We start from the raw sequence: 7,723 nt of genomic DNA on the forward strand, positions 1-7,723 counted from the left end.
CAACGCAGGGAACCCGAGGCTTGGCGGAAAGTTCTCAGAATCGAAAAGCCGCTTTGGGAAACTCGGCCCGGGCCCAGACTGCCTGGGTGGGTGGCTCAGCTGAGCCAGGTCTTCCCCTCCCTCCCCTCCCTCCATCCCTCCCCTCCCCTCTCCCTGCCTCTCTCCCCTTTTTCCTCGAGGGCCAGGTAGTGACGTTTGACTGTCTCTTAGCAACTGCCTGCACAGCTCTGAGCAACAGGAGAACTGGCTGTGGACCCCACGAGGTGGGAGAGCAGAGAAGGGCCGGAGAGCACAGCACCCCTGGGACTCAGGGTCGGGCAGGAGAGGAGAGGAGCTGAGAGGAGGGCACTGGGCAGGGAGACACACGGGGCCGCAGGAGGGACTTGGAGGAGCGGGAGGCGCGCACAGAGGAAGAGGGCACCAAAGGCAGCGCAAGGGTGGGCAGCAGAACGGTGGACACCTCCTGCTCCCCCGGGGGGCTCTCCATCCACCCCAACACGCTGTTCCCGGGTCTGGGTGGGTCTCGGTCTCCGGTGCCAGGGGACTGGCTGAAGGCACCCGAGGAAGCAGATTTTGTCTCTGTCCCTAGCCCCTGCCCCTGCACTCTCTGGAGCCGGAGCGCTGGGTGAGGTCGATCAATCTCCATGGCTTCTGGGGGATGCAGAGGGCCCAGGGCCTGTGTCAAGAGCGGGCCCCCAGGCTCTGCAGACCCCGAGTCTGTCTCTAGGGTGCTGGGAGCTTTGCCTTGGGGTCCTTTTCCTTTGCGCAGGTAGCAGGGCTTCTTTCTCTTGTCCTGATCCCCCGAGGCAAGGCCCCTGTCCCCAGGGACATGGCCGGAGAGCAAAGCCTTCTCAGTACCCGCCTTCTGGTGGACCCCTGAACACCTCTATTGCTGGCTTCCCTTTCGCAGAACTGGCATGGCTGTTTGGTCCAAAAGCTGGTTCATTTCCTTTTAAAAAAAATAAATAGTTTTTCAACTTTCACCGGATGCTGGGTGTTGGTGGGGTGGTGGGTTTATACCTGTGAGGAAGACGGGTAAGGAAAGTTGTTCTGCAGCGGACGCTGGCTCTGTGTTTGCAGTCAGTTAACCTGGGACCTCTTGGTGCTGTCACCGTAGGCCTCTGGGGGAAACAAAACGATGTGATAGTAAGCAAGCGTACACTACACAGATTCTGGACACTGATCAAGTCCTCAGGATGGTTGGCGGTGTTCTCCCTTTTCCTTTTCCTATGTGGTGGCCGGGAGCCTGTTTTCCTTCTGTGTTTTGTATTGTCAGCATCTGAAGGTGCATGGGGTCTAGTTCATATCAGAGCGACTGAGGGGCCTGGATTTGCACCCCCACTTTTTTTCTTGGTACCAGGATTGAACTCGGGTCCTTGTGCTTGCAAGGCAGGCAGCAGAACCACTGCGCTAAATCCCTGACCCCCTCCTCCCCTTCTGAAAGAAACCAGTGATTTCTCAATCTCATTAATGATTTTAGAGATAAACTCTTAATCTGAAGTCAGAAAATTCATGAACACATTGCCATATAAAATCCAAAGTTAGCATCGTGCTTTCTTAGCCAAAAAATGGCAGAGAAAATATACTTATCTTGGTGGAAATAACTGTGAAAGATAATGATGAAAGTCTAAGGTAGGGTTTCCGCAAAATTCTGTACTGAATATTGGCTACAGAATGGAAGAGAGCTTTTTCAGAGTATGAAGTTTATATTTACAATTGGAACCAATAACATGGCTAAAGGAAATATTAGTGACGATTTCCGTAAGAAAGCTGCTCTAGGCAAGACTGGCCCATTGTCGTTTGAAACTTCAGTTTTCCTTCTGTGAAATAGGAATAACAATAGTGAAACCCAGAGTGGTTATTTCGGATCTGTGAGTTGTTATTAATAAAGCACTATGCACAGCAGACACCACGACAGACAGGTTTGGCAAATGAGCAGAGAAACAGCAGAGTACTGAATTGCTGACATAGTTATGCAGAAAGGAAAACAAATAAATTGCACCAAAGTGGGAAACGAGGAAAGGGAAACGTCATATTCTCTGACGAGCTGAAGGTGTTCGGCTGCAAGATAGGATGCAAACTCTCCAGGAGACCCCAAGTGAAGAACATTGTCCTTGTGGGTAACATCTTCTGGAAAAATGGAGGTGCGATGAGGTAGAAATGTTTTAAATGGCTTTGTACTTGTACTCACTCTAGGACTCAAAAGGGACCCCGTCCGTCTCAGACTAGTGGTTCATGGTACACCATGTGCCGTGAGAAAAATGTCTGCTCTCGAGTAGGTTTGATAAACAATGCATTAGACAAAGTGAAACAATTTTTTAATTGGCAGCTTTCTCAGAGGTACAAGTGGTCATGATAAATCTTTAAGCGCAAGTATTAGGGGATAAAGAATATATAATAACCAGCATTTCTTACACTTATTTTGGACCCCTACTTCTACCCTTCCTTCTTCCCCCCTTTTTTTTTGCCCTCCCCATTTTCCTCCTCCTCGACCTTGTTTTTCATCAGAACTACTAACATTGGAAACGCGTTTTAATGGAACATGGTTTGGGAAATATCGAACTAAAATTTATTAAAGACCATTCCTTGCTCAGATGTCTTTATTTTAGTATGAGTAGTTGTCATAATAGGGCTTTTTTTTTCCCTCTTGTACAAAGAAATGTAGCTTGTCTCACTTTATAGGAGTTTTTATATACACAGCACTAAATCTATGTGGAGAAGCTTAGTGTGTGGTAGCTGCTTCAAGAGTGACTTTCTCCTGCACAGTGGTCTTGCAGGAGCTGTGGTTGAATTCTGAACCCCAGCAAAATGATATATGAAGCCATATCATGGCCTCTCAGGGTAAAATATGCAAACTGTGGCCACTGAGGGTTTACTCTACTGGGAGAATTCACAGAAACCCATCAAAGACTTGTAGAAAATGAAATGAGTTGAAAAAATAATTTCCATTGTTATGGTTCCCTCGATCCAAGGTCCATTAATTATAACAAGGACAGAAAAACCCTTGAGCACACGAGAAATTAATCTAATCCACCCCATAAGAAATGTACTCAGGGAAAATTGTGACTTCAGTGGAACGAAGACCGAGGAGGAAATGGGGGAGCGAATCCATCTTATTGCTGGGAAGATTTAAAAACAGGAAAGATGGTGCTGCATGATCACAGCTTATCGAAGCCTTTAGCAGTCTCGTGAGGTGGCAGAGGAGACATCTGGAGAAGAAAACAAGCAGGAGGCAGCCACCTCGAGGTGATGAGGCGGTCGTGCTAATGAGCGCGGTGATGGGAGATGGGGGAAGATGGCGGGCAGAGTCGCTGGCCTACAGGAGACATGGGAGGGACGGGGCAGCTCCTGCCAACTCTGTGACAGTAAAAGGCCACAGGGTTTTACTGAGAGAGAGAGAGAGAGAGAAAAATGATAGAAAGAAATATGAGAGAAAGGAAAGAAAATCAATGGAAAAGTAGATTTTAGACATAAATGTGTGAAATACAGCAAAATATGTTGAGAGGCTGCAAACATAGTTCTTCTAAGTTGATATATGTAAGTTGCCCAGATGTAAATGTAGGAAAGATAACGCAGTGCTCCCTTGGGACAGGAGAGTGACGGGCCCCCGAGGCACCCACATTCCAAAGCTCAGAACCAGCGAAAGTGTTACATGGCGCAAGGCCCACAGTGTGGGTTCAGCCAGGATCCCGAGGTGACAGACTGTCCAGGTGGCTTTAGACAGAGAAGGCAGGGGGAGGGGCCAGAGAAGGAGGAGGAAAGACGTAAGCCGAGGGTGAAGATGTTTTGCTGCTGGCTTTGGAGACCAAGAGACGTGTTGCCAGTGGACGCAGGAAGTCTCTAGGAGCGGCACCAAATAAACAAGTCCTCCCTCAGGGCCTCCAGAAGGGATGTAGCCCAGGTAGCCTGTTCCAGGCTTCTGACCTCCAGAACCATGAGATATAATACAACTGATCGCTTAAAGCCAACCAGTTCGGGATACTTTCTTACAGCAGCGATAGGGAACAAGTACAGCCCTTGAAATCACCACCTCCTGGCTGGGTCTGGGTAGTAAGTCCTGTGATTAGAGTCCCGCTCAGTGGATGGCAAGTTAATCAAGAGCGAGATGACCCAGGTGGGCCTTATCTCACCAGGGGAAGCCTGGTCCTTCTGGATGAGCATGGACTCCAGGACGTTCTCCACTGGAAGTGGAAGGGGACACTTGGGAAGGACTTGAAAGTGGCTTCTAATTGCAGAGGTTGATTCCTGGCTACCAGTCAGCAAGGGAGCGGGAGCCTCAGTCCTACAACCGCAGGGTCCTGAATCCTGACAGCAAGTGAAGCAAGTTTGGAAGAGACCAGCCTTGGGTTTGCAACGAGAACACGGCAGCCAGTTGCTGGTGACACTGGTGGCCGGCACCTGGGTAGGAAACCTAGCCGTGCTGGGCCAGGACTTCTGACCCCAGAGCTGAGCCCATAAACAAGTGTTTGAAGCCAGGGAGCCATGGTGATTTGTTATACGGCAATAGGAAACGAATACAGGGGCTGTGAGGAAAGCAATTAAAGACATGGAAATAAAAGACCACGTTGTGGCAATAAGTTGCATCAGTCACAGAAACCCATCTGTAAAAGTTCGTGTGCTGGGAATGGAGCCACAGTGTGTGGGCTCCACGAAGGCCCTGGCAACTGGCTCCGGCCCACGTAGGAGACTGCTTGTCCTGTTAATTAGTAAGAGACTCATTATTCAAAGATATTCATAGCAGGAGAATTTGTGGTGATGAAAAAGCTGGAAACAATACGAATGCCCAGCATTCAGCCACTGAGGGCGCTTAGCCAACATCTTATTCATGTCAAAGACAACGCCAGGAGGGCACGGTGACTGGTGGCGACCTGGAGAGTGACACGGCGGGGCAGCGGGCAGCAAGGCCCTCCTACTTCTTCCCTGGTGCTGGCCGTGTGCCCGCAGGCTCCAGACTTCTCTCCCGGTTCCATTTCCTCTTCTCTAAAATGGGGGGGATTGTGCGTCCCTCAGGCTGCTGGGCGGCTTCAAAGAGGTGAATCCGGCTCAGCCCCTGGTCCTTTAGAAAAGCCAGAGTTAGCCTCTGCTATTACCACTAGGAGCCGTGTTCTTGACCATGGCGAATACAGCTTCTGTTCCTGTCTGCCTGAGATTCCACCTGGGAGGCAGGGCCGGGGTGAGGCCAAGTAACAGTGACTATGAGCAAGGGCTCTGGGATGATGATTAATAATAGTAATACTAATAATAGTACTACTAATAGTGGACTTGGGGCTCTTAGTTAAACGACCCCCATAAAACATTCTCGCGTGGTTTCTGGTATGCAGGCAGCTCTCGTCTTATTACTACTCTTGCCTTTTCCCTGCCCCACCCTGGCGATCCTCCCACCACCTCTGGGGTTGGCACCCACACATTGCATGATTTCTGTCTGCTCAGAGATGTATGTGTGTGCACCCGTGTGTGTGTGTGTGTGTGCACAAGTGCACGTGTGTACACAGGCGTGACAGTCTGCATGTTGCATGTGCGAACACTGAGTCAGTGTGTGGAGGGACAGCACAGCAGGGTGACGCGGGGAAGCCTGGACTGTACGCCCCATAACTGCCAGGCCGGGTGTGGTTGCCAGGTGCCCTAGCCCTTCCTGCTGGGCAGGCCACACGGCGCCCTGGTGACACAACTCTCGCTGCAGGCCGAAACGGCACAGGCTGCCGGAAGCTGTTGGAAGAAAGAGAAGCGGACGTGAAAGGGTGAACTAACAGACAAGGATTTACACTCAGCTTCTGCAGAGCAGGAGAGAGAAGCAGCAGACCCTGGACTTCGAAGTCTGGGGAGTCAGGTTATCTGGCCTGGGATGGGCCAGAAGATCACTGTGGAGCCAGAAAGGAACCAAACTGTGCTGAGCAGCTATGACTTAGAGCTTCTGCAAGAGGGCAGAAAGAGTGACTTAAATTCACCCACTTATTTAATGTCTATTTATCGGGCACCTCCTGTAGTCTAAACCCACCCAGGGTGCTGGCCCGTAGCCAAGGCTGATGGACCAGCACAATGTGTGCCCCGTGGAGCACATGGGGTCCCCCGCCTTCTGATTGGCGGTGTTAAATATCTCGACTACTTCCATTAAGCAGTGTACAAAGTGAAGTGGTGCTCACTTCTTGGTTGGAAGACACGAAAATAAATACGCTAATATTTGACAGGTGGTGATAAGGGCAGCAGAGCAAAACCAATCAGGGATAGGCATTAAATAATTGGCCTGAGATTTTACAGCTGATAAGATAGGAGGCTGGGACTTGCTAAGTTTGCAAGCTGCCTGCTTGGACCTGGTCCTGCAGCCTTCGATGGAGGCACGGGGAGCGGTGGGCCTCATTTTCCTCCTGCATCAGGGAGATGGGAAGGAGAGACTTTCCCGAGTCAGCCAGGGAGTGTTTGTGGGTCCCCCGCCAGGCGCCAAGCTCCATGCCGGCACTGAGCCCCAGCCATCAACAGGGCACTCTAGGTCCTTGCTCAGGGACGAGGACAGAAGGCGTCTTAGGACACTGGAGGGGGCGCATGGTGCGGCAGAGGGAGCACAGCAGCCTGCTGAAGACTTACCTGACTCACACAGCGTTGTCGACAGCAACCGAGAGGGGAGCCTACCTGAGCCCGTGAACAGACGCGTGAACAGCGAAGTGTGCTGCACACACAGATCCAAGCCGGAATCCGATTCGGCTTTCATCAAGGAGGAAACGGCTCTGGGGCCAGCCGGAGGCAATGTGCCCAGGAAGTAACCCCGGCACGGATGGACAAATTCCACACGATCTCAGTCACACGTGGTGTGCGAAGAAGAGTCGAGCGGGTGGGTGTGGGTGGGCGGTCGGGGAGTACCAGGAATACACAGGATGGGGCTGGGGCTTGTTAGTCGAAGGGAAGAACGTTTCAGGCCACCAGGATGAATGAATTCAGGAGATCAGTTTTACAGCAGGGAGACCCTGGTTGATGAGGATGACGGCGACGATGGTAACGTATACTTAGACGTCGCCAAGAACGTAGACTTCAGATGTCTCGCCATAACACACTAGCGTGTCTCGTGACCCTGTTATCTACCCCTCACTCACTCATACCGCGGTGTGTAGCTGCATCGCTACACCAACAGCACACTTACACATCAAAAAGAAATACGATAAAAGGAAACGGAATGAAGAGGCAGGCCACCCGCACAGGTGCCACGGGAGACGGCTCCCACAAGCCCGGGAAGTATCTGCTCTGTCCTGCTGTTGGCTGCCTTCACGATCAGCGCGTCGGTGCTGGGGGGCGCTGTCCTGCGTGGCTCCCGTAGGCTCCCGTTTGTGGGTGTCTGCTGAGGCCAAGCCCCTCCCTTTGTGGTCCTGAGGCCACCTAGGGGTGCTTAGGGGTCCCGGCCCCCACCAGGCCCCTGAGCGGCTCCTAGGACCGGGCCGGGACTGCCTGCCTCGTTCTCCGCCCACCCACTCCGGCAGCTGCCTTCTTCCAGGCACCCTGAGCCTCGCACCAAGAGGGTGGTGGGAGGGATCCCAGCTCCTGCCATCAGCTCTTCTGGAAAAGCAGACCTGCCTTGTCTGCAGCATAGGAGAGGAGAGGCAGGAGCCGGGGAGCAGCAGGCTTCCTTCGGAGGCGCTGGGAAGTCGGGCCTATTTATAGACGGAGTCGATGCATCTTGCCAACCGGGCTTTGCCTGGAAATACCCGGGAGCCGAACGAGGTCACAGCCCCCGTGGTGA

Source organism: Fukomys damarensis, unplaced genomic scaffold, assembly GCF_012274545.1.
Source record: "Fukomys damarensis isolate Sample0158 unplaced genomic scaffold, DMR_v1.0_HiC HiC_scaffold_27, whole genome shotgun sequence".
NCBI lineage: Eukaryota > Metazoa > Chordata > Mammalia > Rodentia > Bathyergidae > Fukomys > Fukomys damarensis.